At 42.2% G+C, this 14,869-nt stretch overlaps 1 long non-coding RNA gene across 1 annotated transcript in view; it reads right to left on the bottom strand.

Moving 5' to 3' along the window:
• Window positions 1–14,869, bottom strand: part of LOC310714763 — a 203,992-nt gene that overhangs the window by 50,186 nt on the left and 138,937 nt on the right. The gene's annotated exons all lie outside the window — the stretch shown is intronic.

Raw genomic sequence — 14,869 nt, 5'->3', positions numbered from 1 at the left:
GTGAATGTACCAAACCATATGGCCCATAATTAACAATTCAAATCTATAGCTGCTCCATTAAAATAAAGAACTGAACTTTTCTGCAAACTTTTCAGTTGAGACAAAAATCTTCACTTTGAAAGGTTTCATAACTACAAAGTGTATCCTACATACAATGCAAATTTAGTTCCTACTTAATACAGCCAAATTACTTAGATTACCAAGAGGCAATAAGCCCAACTGCACAGTTACAATGACAACTTGGCCATCTGAGACAGAAAAGGAAATACAAACTTAAGAAGCTTAATGTAGGCACTTTCATTTTCATTTTCATTTTTAAAAAAGAAGTTTAAATGAAAAGCTCAAACTTCATATATTTATCTGGGGAACCAATACCTTACCTCCTCGTTTGTATTATAGATGTGAAACAGTAATATTAAACTTAGAAAGATACTACGTGTAGTGGAACAGTGTTAAGGTTTTAGATAATATCGCTTTGTAGTACAACAAACTCTGCATTTCAAAGCAGAGTCTTGGTCTGCCACTGGCAAAACAGTGATCAAACACATCCCAGTTTTGATCTATGTTAGTTGTACAGGATTACATTTTTGGACATAGTGTACACTATAGGAAATCTGTGAAAGAAGCTTTGGGAGTAGCAGGTTGACTGTTTCCTACTTTGTATTTTAGCTTGTTACACTGTCCCAAAGACCCTTGGGAGAGCTTGCAGGGCAGCAGCTGAAGAAGGAGCAAAAGAGTTTTCTTGTGTGTGTGTTTCTTTGTGGCTGATTAGCTGCTCTCCCTGTGCAAAGGTCAGAGGGGGCAGGGTTTCTGTTGAGTCAGGTGATTAGCTGTGGGAAGAGTTTATCAGATCTTGCAGGGCAGCGGCGGGCGTGCCTGGTGGCGCGTGCAGTTTGATCCATCTTTTAGATTTAGGGGAGCTAGTCTCAAACGTTTCTTGGGGGAGACCTAGGTTTTTTTGGGGGGGTTATTTGTCCTGTCTTCATGCTTTTTAAGATGGAGGACCACTGTAGCCACCCCCAACGACACGTTCTCAAGATGGAGGGTGAGGGAACAGCTGCAGTCGCCTGTGGTTCCTGCGCAATGTTTGCCATCTTGCCAAAGGTTGCAGGCAGCTTTACCTGCAGCAATTGTATGTTGATTGCCCTCTTAGAAGACAAAGTCCAGCAACTGGAGGAACGTGTAGCTACGCTCCAAAGAATTAGAGAGCTGGAGCTCTTCTTGGAAGCAACAAAGAACACCGTCTCCACCAAGGAGGAGATAGGGGACACCCCTGAGAAGGAGGCTAGTTCACCAACACAGGTGCCAGATATATGGAGAAACGTGACTCAAAGAAGTAGGAGGCCCAGGGTTCGCTCTGATTGTTTAGAAATACACAATCGCTTTGAGTTCCCCTCCCCTAGCATGGAAGATGAAGAGCAGACTCCATTTGAGGATCTCTCCCTCATTTCAGTCGATCAGGTATATGAAGATGAGCAGCAAAGTCAGTCCTCAGGGAATGTGCAGGCGACCTTGGAACGGACAGCTCACGGAAGAACCCCGACCAAACCTAAGAGGAGGTGTGTAGTGGTGATAGGGGATTCCCTACTGAGGGGAACAGAAACAGTGATCTGTGGGCCTGACAAGATGTCTCGGGAGGTGTGCTGTCTCCCCGGGGCTAAGATCCAAGATGTAACTGAACGACTGCAAGGAATCATAAAACCCACTGACAAATACCCCTTCCTCTTGGTTCATGTGGGAACCAATGACACTGCAAGCAATACCTCCAGAAGATCAAAAGAGACTACGAGGCTCTGGGCAGGAAATTGAAGCAATTAAATGCACAAATTGTCATCTCATCTGTCCTCCCAGTTGAACGACGTGGCCCAGGGAGTGAGGGGGAAATAGTGGAAGTGAACAGCTGGCTTCGCAAATGGTGTAAACAGGAACGGTTTGGATTCTTAGATCACGGACAAGTTTCTTGAAGATGGACTTCTGGCAAGCGATGGGCTGCACCTCACAACAGTTGGGAGGAATGTTTTTGCCAAAAATCTCAGAAACCTCATCAGGAGGGCTTTAAACTGACTAATGTGGGGGAGGGAGACAGTGCTCCTGAAGGTAGGAGTCTATCAATTGATGAAAATGATCATCCAAATGTCATAGACCAAATGGAGCAAACAGCACGCAGACCTAGTGGTGGGAGGAAAAAATCCTTAAATAAGAGACACGGGGGAATGATTAATGGACTTCAATGTCTGTACACTAATGCGCAAAGCATGGGAAATAAACAAGATGAGCTTGAGCTCTTGGTACAGCAAACTAAATATGACATAATAGGAATCACTGAAACCTGGTGGGATAAGTCCCACGATTGGAATGTAATAATGGAGGGATACAATCTATTTCAGAGAAACAGACCAGACAAGAAAGGAGGAGGAGTGGCGTTATATGTCAGGGATGTGTATACCTGTGAAGAGATCCAAGATTTAGAACCTCAAAGCCAAAGTGAGAGCATTTGGGTCAAAATTAAGGGAGAGAAGAATAACAGAGACCTCATTGTGGGAGTTTACTATAGATCCCCAAGCCAAACGGAGGACATAGATGATGCCTTCCTGGAACAGATGGCCAAGCATGCAAAAGGAAGGGAGATAGTAGTAATGGGGGACTTCAATTACCCGGATATTTGTTGGATGTCAAACTCAGCCAAGAGCATAAGGTCAAACAGATTCCTCACTGGCCATGCAGACAACTTCATTGTCCAGAAAGTGGGAGAAGCAACAAGAGGAACAGCCATTTTAGATCTGGTCCTAACCAATGTTGATGACCTGGTTAGTGGGGTAGAAGTGAAAGCATCATTAGGCGCGAGTGATCATGCTCTTCTGAAGTTTACTATACAGCGGAAAGGAGCAGCCAAGCATACTAGGACTCAATTTCTTGACTTTAAGAAAGCCGACTTCATAAAACTTATGGAAGTACTGGGTGAGATCCCATGGACAGTAATACTAAAGGGAAAGGGAGTTCATGATGGCTGGGAGTTTGTTAAGAGGGAGATACTAAAAGCACAACTTCAGGCAATACCAATGAGACGGAAACATGGAAGGTGCCTAAAGAAGCCAGGGTGGCTATCTAAAGAACTTTTAACTGAGTTAAGATTTAAAAAGGATGTGTACAAAAAATGGAAAAGGGGGGAAACCACCAAAGAGGAATTCAAACAAATAGCCAGCACATGTAGACACAAAGTCAGAAAAGCTAAAGCACAGAATGAACTCAGGCTTGCTAGAGAGGTTAAAAGCAACAAAAAAAGGCTTTTATGGGTATGTCCGTAGCAAAAGGAAGAGCAAAGAAACAGTGGGGTGACTCAGAGGAGAAGATGGTGAAATGCAAACAGGGGACACAGAAAGGGCTGAACTCCTCAATGCCTTCTTTGCCCCAGTCTTCTCCGATAAAGAAAACAATGCCCGACCTGAAGAATTTGGAGCAAATGATTCAGCAAAGGAAACACAGCCCAGAATAACTAAGGAGATAGTACAAGAATACTTGGCTAGTTTAGATGTATTCAAGTCTCCAGGGCCAGACGAACTGCATCCAAGAGCATTAAAAGAACTGGCAGGTGTGATCTCAGAACCACTGGCAGTCATCTTTGAGAATTCCTGGAGAACAGGCAAAGTCCCGGAAGACTGGAGGAGGGCAAATGTTGTCCCTATTTTCAAAAGGGGGAAAAGAGAGGACCCAAATAATTATCGCCCAGTCAGTCTGACATCAATACCAGGGAAGATTCTGGAGCAGATCATTAAGCAAACAGTCTGTGAACACCTAGAAAGGAATGCTGTGATCACCAATAGTCAGCATGGATTTCTGAAAAATAAGTCATGTCAGACTAACCTGATCTCGTTTTTTGACAGAATTACAAGCCTGGTAGATGAAGGGAATGCAGTGGATGTAGCCTACCTTGATTTCAAGCAAGGCATTCGACAAGGTGCCCCATGATATTCTTGTAAAGAAGCTGGTAAAATGCGGTCTTGACTATGCTACCACTCAGTGGATTTGTAACTGGCTGACTGACCAAACCCAAAGGGTGCTCATCAATGGTTCCTCTTCATCCTGGAGAAGAGTGACTAGTGGGGTGCCACAGGGTTCTGTCTTGGGCCCGGTCTTATTCAACATCTTTATCAATGACTTGGATGATGGACTCAAGGGCATCCTGATCAAATTTGCAGATGACACCAAACTGGGAGGGGTGGCTAACACCCCAGAGGACACTTCAAAACGACCTTGACAGATTAGAGAACTGGGCAAAAACAAACAAGATGAACTTTAACAGGGAGAAATGTAAAGTATTGCACTTGGGCAAAAAAAATGAGAGGCACAAATACAAGATGGGTGACACCTGGCTTGAGAGCAGTACATGTGAAAAGAATCTAGGAGTCTTGGTTGACCACAAACTTGACATGAGCCAACAGTGTGACGCGGCAGCTAAAAAAGCCAATGCAATTCTGGGATGCATCAATAGGAGTATAGCATCTAGATCAAGGGAAGTAATAGTGCCACTGTATTCTGCTCTGGTCAGACCTCACCTGGAGTACTGTGTCCAGTTCTGGGCACCACAGTTCAAGAAGGACACTGACAAACTGGAACGTGTCCAGAGGAGGGCAACCAAAATGGTCAAAGGCCTGGAAACGATGCCTTATGAGGAACGGCTAAGGGAGCTGGGCATGTTTAGCCTGGAGAAGAGGTTAAGGGGTGATATGATAGCCATGTTCAAATATATAAAAGGATGTCACATAGAGGAGGGAGAAAGGTTGTTTTCTGCTGCTCCAGAGAAGCGGACACGGAGCAATGGATCCAAACTACAAGAAAGAAGATTCCACCTAAACATTAGGAAGAACTTCCTGACAGTAAGAGCTGTTCAACAGTGGAATTTGCTGCCAAGGAGTGTGGTGGAGTCTCCTTTTTTGGAGGTCTTTAAGCAGAGGCTTGACAACCATATGTCAGGAGTGCTCTGATGGTGTTTCCTGCTTGGCAGGGGGTTGGACTCGATGGCCCTTGTGGTCTATTCCAACTCTATGATTCTATGATTCTATGACCCAAGTGTGTTTCCTTTAAAGTTTATAGAATAATGATGTTGAAACTTCCCATCTCTTTCCTCTAATGTGTGCACACCTATCTAATTATTTTGCAATGGTTGGGCATGACCCAGCCAAAGTAAATGACGCTCTAGGCCCCATTTATTTTAATGGAGGAATTAGGCACCTGTTTAAATGTTCTCCTATTAAAATCAAGGGTACCTCCGCTAAAGCATATTTTTAATGTTGTTAATCTAAAGGGGAAACAGTGGGACAATGTGTCCCAATTACAATCTCACTTCGTTTTTTATTTTTTATTTGTCACTTGCCCTTCATCAAGAGATTTCAGGACACTGTACAAAAGTGCAAAACTAATTTGCACACTACTTACAGTTTAAAACCAGTATACAAATCAGTAAATAATCCTAATCCTAATAAAATATAAATAGACAAAAAATAATTAAAACCTGAATGACTACAATCAGAGCTGGCTCTAATGTTAGACAGAGTGAGGCAGATGCCTCAGGCAACAGATACAGGGACTTGGGTCCCAGACATTTATGGCTCTGGGAATGCAAATCTTTCTGTATGGGGATTTTGTAAATTAATAGTTTAGAAGAAGAAGAGGATGGAATTCAGTGGGGAGGAATTGGTTTAGGAGATTACTAGTTGTAATCACATTCATCTCATATTTCATTTTATTGTATATTTTGTAAAGAAATTGTCCAACTGGAAATGGTGTGTTTGTTTTCACCATTTCTCAGATAAACACTCTGTTTATTGCTAACCCTGGGTAATTGCCAGTGATACCCATGCTTAAAGCGTCTGAAGACCTACTCCGTCCCTCCGCCTACACAGTGCGGTTAGCACAGCAAGCCTGTGACAAGCCCTTTTACAAAGTCAGTTTTATGTTTAACTTCCACATCAACCGAAATGACAGTGCACAAATTTCACCCTGTTTTAAAGGCATCATTATGTGCACATGTTTGTCAAAAGCAAAAGGGGAAGAAAACACAGCCTCGGAGCTTGGAAGCATGTGAAATTACTGTTTTGAGCGATACACTGAAACCCAACTTCATTAAACACTGACTGCTGCTGTGACTACTGGGGAGTGAGACTTGAATGGATTCATAATAAAAGCAATTTTATGTGGATGTGAAGAAAACTGGGAATTATTAAGTGAACAGTAATGAACACCTTGCCATCGGAAGATGGATGATAAGAAACTGTAGTCAATACCCCATTAGCAAGTCCATTATAACCTTGGAATAGAAACATACTTTATTGCAGAAGGCTAACACAATTGTAAGTGAACTTTAACAGCTGAATAAATGTGTGTGGTAATGTATGGTTACAGGAGTTAAATGAGTCTCACTCTTATTCCTGCTGCAAACAAAAAAAAAAATAGTTAAGTCATTATCGGGCACATTATCAAACCCTTCATTACTGCAACTTGTACAGTTGTAGTTAATGTCATGTTGGCGCTTCCATTACAAATTCCTGTTTTTAAGTTGCTCAGTAGAAATTCTGCATTCTGCAATTCATCTCTAGAACATGGTTAAAAAATGATTTCCAGTAATTAATTTTTTCCCCCAGGAAAATGTCATAGTAAATTGAAAATAGCAACTACTGGGTCACACATGGCTGCTGGACCTTAATTGACTCAATAGGATCATAAGAATTGTCTATGCTGGATCAGACAAAGGCTGCAATCCTATACACATTTACCTAAGAGTAAGCCCCACCGAACATAGCAGGGCTTGTTTCTGAGTAAGCATGCAAAATTTTCCACTGTAAGATGTGATCTAGTTCATCAGCTTTCTTCCATCATCACTGGCCAACCACATGGCACTTGGGAAGCTCATAAACAAAGCAAAACAGAGATTGAAATCTCTTGATACTTTCCCCCAAACTCAAATAACACTGGGTAACAATTTTTTACTTTTTGAATGTTGTTTAGATTTCTACAACTGATTTAGTGTATTTTTGCACTGCTGAATCAGGAAATGGCATCCCTTTCTCTCCATCAGGTCAGGTTTTTGTGTTATGTTGATTTGAAAAAAATCAGATCTTGTGACAAAATCGATTACATTTTTTGTGGCATTATCAGCTGATTTTTGTCAACACATATCATCCTAAATATGTTTTTAAGAGGAAAAAAATGTTTTTCCAACAACATATATTGATTACCTGATAGAAACATCGATTACTGTAAACTGAATGGTGGGCATTGATAAAGGTAAGTACACGTAAATTGCATGTTGCTTCACCATTTTTCAAACTTCAGGGCTTGAACCTCCGTTTCTTGGAACTCCTGGAATGCTCGACGGCAGGGAGGTCTCTCTTCAGAGTCCAACAGTAGTCAGCCATCATAACTGCGTCCCAGCGACCCTGATACCTGGTCTCCATCTCTTTCATGTCCTGATGGAATCTCTCCCCCTGCTCGTCACTCATTGAACCCAGGTTCTCAGGAAACCGGTCCATATGTGAAAATACGTAGTGCATCTTGACACTCATGTTGCAGCCCAGGTTTCTGAAAGCAGTCAGCATGCTGTTGTCAAGTTCTGCGTAGTTTCTGGCCTTATTGACCGCCAAGAAAGTTTTTTACTACCAGAACAAATGCCTTCCACGCTTCCAGTTCCACTTCGTTCACTGAGTTTCCGAACTCTGGATCTCTGATGAGCTGATGGATCTGAGGACCGTCAAAGATGCCAGCTTTCAACTTCTCCATGGTCAATCCTGGAAAAGCCTGGCACAAGTAAGTGAAGCAGTCACCATCCTTGTCCAGAGCCTAGGTGAACTGCTTGATTAAGCCGAGCTTGATGTGCAGTGGTGGGAAGAATATTCTGTCTCTGTCCACCAGAGGGTCGTTGATGACGTTCCTTTCTCTGCAAGACACCAATTCCTCCCGCACAGGCCAGTCCTTCTTCGTGTAATGCTGAGCACGGTCCCTACTATCCCACATGCACAGAAAACATGGGTACTTGGTGAAGCCAGACTGTTGTCCCAACAAAAAGTTCACCATCTTCAGGTCAACACAAATAAACCACTTACGCTGATCATAACCAATTTTCTCCAACACATACTTCACCGCTTCATAGTTCTCCTTCAGTGTACTCGAGTGAGCCAGGGGTATAGAGGCAAACTGGTTGCCATTGTGTAGCAGAACACATTTCAGTGATCGCTTGCTGCTGTCAGTGAACAGTCTCCAATCTTTGGGTTCATACTGTGGCACTCCAAGCTTGAGCAGAAGCTGTGCAATATCTGCACAGTACACCAGGTCCTTCTCTTCCGAGAAAAAACGGAGGTACTCTTGATGCCTGTTGCGGAAAAAGCTGATGCGAGCACTGTCAGAGAGGAGGTTTTTTCCTTCAATCTGGATGCCAACAGTGTGGCAGAGTCCTTTGACAAGCTGAGGTCGCGAACTAGATCATTCAACTCCTTTTGGGAAAATGGATGTGGAGCATCATCTTCAAGAACCACTTCTTCTTCTTCATGTCCTTCAACACTGGAGGCATCTTCGTCACTAATGTCAGGAAGTTCTCCTAAGATAGGCACTGGAATTTCATCACAATGAGCTACAGGATGACGTGCTGATTGAAGATCAGGATACTTGAGGCTGCTCTGGTTCTTTCTGTTGATCCCAGTCACATCAACAGCGCAGAAGTAGCAGTCAGTGACATGGTTTGTCGGCTCCCTCCAAACCATGGGAATTCCAAAGTTCAGACTCCTCTTGCCATTGGTCCACCCACGTAGAGTCTCGGTGCATGCCTTGCACACCATGTGTGGTGCCCAAGCTTTATCCTGGTCACCAAGTTTAATACCAAAATAACTTTATGCTTTGCCGCACCAATTTATGGAAGATTTCGAGGTTTTATGACTTCAAACTGATCCCTTTTTGACATAATCACCCAGAACTATCGGACCTAAATACTTCTTGTCATTAAAATAATCATTTCCAATCAAAACAATTATTCGACATGGCATTTTACCCCCACCAACTTCTTCTAAAATGCTCCACACAAGCGTACATGTGAACAAAAACGTAAAAAACGACATGTGGCCATAGCTCAAAAACTTGACCTGATTGAGCAAAACCAATGTGATTTTTGGATTCAGCGCATCAGATTCGTCCTAAATCAACAGAAAAAATGCAGACAACAAATTTGTTGTTGACCAGTGTAATCAGAGGGATAATATGTCTGAATATAGAGGTCACATAGCTGTCGCTTGATATGACTCTGTGTTATGAATTTCTCTAACCTTTTAAAAGCCACAGGAGCTAAAGGCTATTACCACCTCTTGTGGTTATTAATTCCAAATGTTATGTTACATGATAGCACTTTATTGTGTGAGTCATGAACTTGCTACTAACTAATGTCATTGACTATAGTGTTACAGGCTAGAAGCATTTCTCTTTATTTCATCATTCCACAGCCACCAGCCATCTTGGCTATAGCGTTTCATTTATTCATTCATTTCATAAAATTTATATACCACTTGATTGTGGGGGAAAAGGCTCAAAGTGGTTTACAAAAAAGATAAAACAAGAAAGGTATCACTAAAACTTTACAACCATAATTTAAAACATACTGAAAGTGAAAACCACAATAGAACAGGCTAAAAGAAATTAAAATTCATGCATACTTTCTAAACATCTGGGTAGGTCTGTCTAAATAAGAATGTCTTCAGCAGGTTCTGAAAATAAAAGTGTCCTTGCAAGACGTCTGATCTATACTTCTTTTTGTGTTGAGTTTCTAGGAACAGGTCTATGATTTCCAGGTTCATGTCTGACCATTTTTTTCCCTTCTGTCACTTTCTCTAGATAAACCCACATTTTATCACTTAATCAGAGCAAATGGCAATCGGGTTTTCTGTCTTCCAACAACTTGCGACCACTCGACCCTGCTGCATCTACTGCCAGAACTGGTAGCTTAGAATGTCCAGCCCCGGATAATATTTAAAGTCTAACTTTAAAGGACTTTTGCACTGGAATGGACTTTTAATCACTGTCATGAAACAGCTATAGTCTTAATTTAACATTCAGTGTGTACACAACACACATAGACACACACACATATTTGAAAAAACAGAATTGGCTTTTCAGGGAAGAAAGGAAAGTACTAAATGCAGGGATGAAAGGGAAGAGATATTTGAAACGTTTTGAAAAATAAATCTGTGCTCTGCCCCTTTTGTTCCTTTTAAGTGTTGTTAGCCATCCTAAGTGATAGGATTGCTGCTGGTTAATATATCAACCATCTGAAAATAAAATAAAGAATATTGAAAAGAAAATCTGTTAATTATGTTATTTGACTGAATACAGAATTGAGATAAAATAATACTTACAAGTTGTATAACTGATGTATTGTGGGGGTGGATTTAGGGCTGGGAGAGTGGTGCAAACACACTGGGCACTGAGCCAAGGTGCTGGGCTTTCAAAAGGAGGCATGAGGCTCTCCTGTCTTCTTCCCTAGTGTTTTTCTTACCCGCCTTTGAGAAGGCAGTGCCTCCTTGCTAAAGTCGGTGCCTTGGTTGCAGCACAAGAGCTGGGAGGTGGTGGAATTTTGGTCTTGCACAGGGTGCTATTAGTACCCAAGTTCACCACTATGGTCACTGCACAGTCAAAGTCACCGCACAGGGGCAAGTTAAAATGAGCAGAATAGGCTTCCTTCTTAATTTGTTCCATTGTCATTTTTTCCCCCAGAAGAAGCAAGTAATGGCAATTTGCCAGGCATCTGCTTGGCAGCAGCATTCCCACAGCATGCCAAGGCCATGGAAGTCAGCCCTGTACACACTATGCCCTGAGAAGAACAGTGCCTGCCTGACAGCATCAACAATTCACCCGCAGCAAAGGGAAGAAGTGGCAAGGTAAGAGGTCATTCTGTTGCCTGCACAACGTGGGTGCTTCTTCCATTCTGAGGAGCTCGGGTGTCTCGCAAAATAAGGGAGAGGGGTGGGGTGGCTGTCAGTCCTCCAGCCAACTGTTTCAGAGCCCAGAAGGTGGAGGACATAGAGAATTCCTTTCTCGAAAGCCCAGAAAGGCAAGGCTGGACACAGAGCAGAGAGAAGAAAGAAGACTGCCCTCTGCATCCGACCCCCAGCTGACAAAACAATTTTTAGTATCCTGCTATGCTGTAAAGAGAAGGGCCATAGTAAAATGCCCTCTGGATTGATTATGAATAATAGAATAAGGAGAGCTGAACAATGCCGTCACCAGGGGTGGACTTTGGTAATACAATGCCCTGAGCGAGGACAAAAGTTGGTCCCTCCCCAATCTCACCTTTTATTCTGAACATGCTCTCAAAATGTGCTATGTCATAGTCTTGTGCCCCCTTGACTCAGCACACTGGGAGGAGGGGACTGCCTGCACCGCCCCATATCCAGCACTGCTATCACTAAAGGCAAATTGCACACACTTTTTGAAATTCAGGGCTGGCACTGTCTGGGGATATGACTAAATGTATGTAGCACCTTTAATTGGCTCCACAGGAAATACATAATTAGCACCTTTTTTGAATGTAAATAATAATAAAAATCAATCAGTAACACTTAACTTGGAGATTTACCAGTAACATGCAGTACAGAAATATTTGTAAATCCTTATTCAAGTGTTCTAGGTCCCCAAATCTTGCAAGTGACATCACTGCTATTAGTCAACAATTTTCCATGGAAATAAGAGTCTCACAGTCATCAAAAAGTAACCATGATGCCTATGTACTGCCTCCACTGTCAGAGGCAACATATGTCTGAATACCAGTTTCTGGCAAGCACAAGGAAGAGAAATGCTGCTTCACTGAGCACCTGCTTGCAAGCTTGCCATGGGCATCTGCCTGGCCATTGTGAAAACATTTGCTGGGCCTTTGGCCTGATCCCAAAGGACTCTTCTTGAAACATATCTAAAAAATGGATTAAAAAAATCTATCAGAGTTTTAGAAGGGTGGCTTAGCAGCAATGATAGTGCAGTGAAGCCCCATCAATAGTCCTGTCCTCCATAAATTGGTCTAGACATTTTAAAGCTACCTAAGACGTAGTCACATCTTGTAGCATGTAATTCTGTAAATTAATTATGTGTTGTATAAAAAAAAGCATCTTCTTTTTTGTGTGTCCTACCAAGACTAGTGTCAATCAGTTTGACCGGATGATCCCAAGTTCTGTGAGAGGGTGCTGTGAAATACCGTAATAACACCCAAAAAAGCAAAAAGGCCTATGTTAGCTTCCCGGAGCTCCTTGGATGAGGATCTGGACAGAAGTACGATAAAAATAGTGTGAAAAATTAGACTATATTCTGTTTTGACACTACAGTATAATTCATAACACAAATAGAAAAGATTGCAATCAGACCAGTCAAGATGAGCGTAAGAAGCTGGTAGCTCTTTCTGAAAAAATTGTGGTTGCAAGGGAACAAGGTTTTTCAATTATAAATTTCATAATCCAAAATGTGTGGGTTTTCCCCCATTTCAAAAGTGGTAGGATATTATAAGTGCATAGCTATTTGCCACCTCTTCAGAACACAGCTTTTCAGAATGAAAAGTTTAAACAGCTGCACGATTTAAGCCAAGTCTATAGCCACCTATTTTGCTTGATACAGTAGGTGTGTTTCTGTGTGCTGCTCTGGTTTCACCAGAAGCGGTTTTCGTCATGCTGGCCACATGACCCAGAAAAACTGTCTGTGGACAAATGTTGGCTCCCTTGGCCAGTAAAGTGAGATGAGCACCGCAACCCCAGAGTCATTCTGGGGTTCAGCTAAGTGACAGGACTTAGCTGTCAGGGGTCCTTTACTTTTACCTTTACCTTTTTATAGCTTGATTTATTTTTCATTTCCATGAGACTTTCATGTCCCATACACACTTCCCCATTTAACTCAATGTGACTTGTTTCTTTGATTAATAAACTAAACTAAAAGTGAAAAAGTAACACACTGCTGCTGTTAGCTGGATGGTGTATCAGATCTTCTCCATCAGACTCCCCTGGGATGGGGGCACCTCCACCATAGTGGAACCCCTGCTGTGCCTGGACAAGGGGAGAGGGATAGTGTCCAGTTCTGGTGCTGGCAATAACAGATTGATAGCTCTTTCTCGATTCTGTGGGTGTTGGTGCATGGCCGTTCTTAGTTGGTGGAGCAATTTCTCTGGTTAATTCCGATAATGAATGAGACTCTGGCATGCTAACTAGTTATGCGACCCCCGAGCAGAAGCTTTTAATGGCTGAAGAACTATTGTATTGTTGGAAGCCTTGGATCGGCGGGGTATAAATAATATATTATTATTATTATTATCATTATCTGTAAATGCTTAAGTAGTGCTACAGGGAACAAGATAAGGAATCACTTCATAAGTTTTGCACCTCAGTAATCCACCTGTCTCTGTATCCCAGTCAAAATTGTGATAGTTAGATTTGTTTTCATTTATAATACAGCACACGGCAAAAAAATGATCTGATTAAATAGCTTTTACTCAGCATTTGTAGACTGTTGCCAGCAGCTAAAAAGAGAAAGGAATAATGCCGGAGGGAGGGACGTTGCTGTTGTGCGAGTATCAAATGCATGGGAAATGGGCCAAAGTTTGGGTCTGCTTTATGAATCCCATTACTGTCCGTTCTGAAAGACCTGTTTTACTGATTATAGAGTCTGGGTTATATGTAATCATAGGCTGTGTACACATTACCATTTATTCTGGCTCTAGTGTGCTCCCACCGCTGGGTTTTGAATCAGTGCATACACAGTGCTACCTCAATGCAGTACTTGCCTGTAGTTTCTTTGAGGCATTTCTCCTCAAGCCTGCCTCAATTAAACTGAAGCCAAATTCACTTCACAGGTGAGCTGAGGTGTGTATACTTGAGATTGTTGCGTCTGTGCAGATTACAGCACATGTGCAGATGATAGCTTCATGAACAGGAGTTGCTGAGGTTACAGGGCCAAGGGAAACCAAGCAGGTCATGTGCAAGCACCCCTCCCCCACCTCCTCTCTAGTGTGTTCAGTGTGTTCAACAATGTGCAAATGTGACCTGAAACACAGCAAAGGGAAATGGGCTCACTGCATTTTAAGACACTAGTGCATACATAGTTATAGTGACTGCTCTGGTGTTAACTGCTTTATTCTCTTCACAATGATGGGTGATTGAATGAAACTAATTAAAGAGGAGAAAATAAAGCAAATGAACACGAGAGAGAGAGAGAGAGAGAGAGAGAGAGAGAGAGAGAGAGAGAGAGACTTTCTAGAACTCATTTTAGCTTTTCTCCATTGTGTGTGTGATACCTATTTATAGTACAAGTAGCACAGAATTTAGGAAATGCCATAAAAGCAAGTGAATTACAGCATCATGGCTTATATGTTTACTTGAAAGTAATTCCCACTGTTTTCAACAGGACTTACTCCCAGTAAATGTGTCTAGGTGTGTGCTGTGAAACTGTTCTTTAACATTTGATCCTTATTGATTCGAGAATATTGAAAAATGCAGCACTACTGTAGCTATACACAATGGGAATAGGCAGGTTTCTTGCATATCACAGGTGAAAGCACATTCAGTGCAGCAATATTCAGGTGTCCACCCTCAGGTTACAACCCCATGATTGTATATATGTTTAAGGAAAGATGATTGGGAATACAAGCATTGAGTGTGGCTGGGAGTGACCAGCAGGACTGAGAAGTGTTACCTCTCTACTGCTCTCAGGAAATTCCATAGCTCTGAAGCTCTTCCAGCTTCAAAGGCAGGGAAGACACAGGGATAGTGGCTGATTACTAAAGGAGTAGCTCTGAGTTGAAAGCACTTGCTTGTTTGTTATGGCATCTTAGTACAAATCAATATTGTACTAATGAACACATTAAGTC

The sequence above is a fragment of the Podarcis liolepis genome, assembly GCF_965112155.1.
Source record: "Podarcis liolepis genome assembly, chromosome: 9".
Classification (NCBI taxonomy): Eukaryota; Metazoa; Chordata; class Lepidosauria; order Squamata; family Lacertidae; genus Podarcis; species Podarcis liolepis.
The sequence above is the reverse complement of the archived record's forward strand: the minus strand, read 5'-3'. Positions and strand labels throughout refer to the sequence as shown.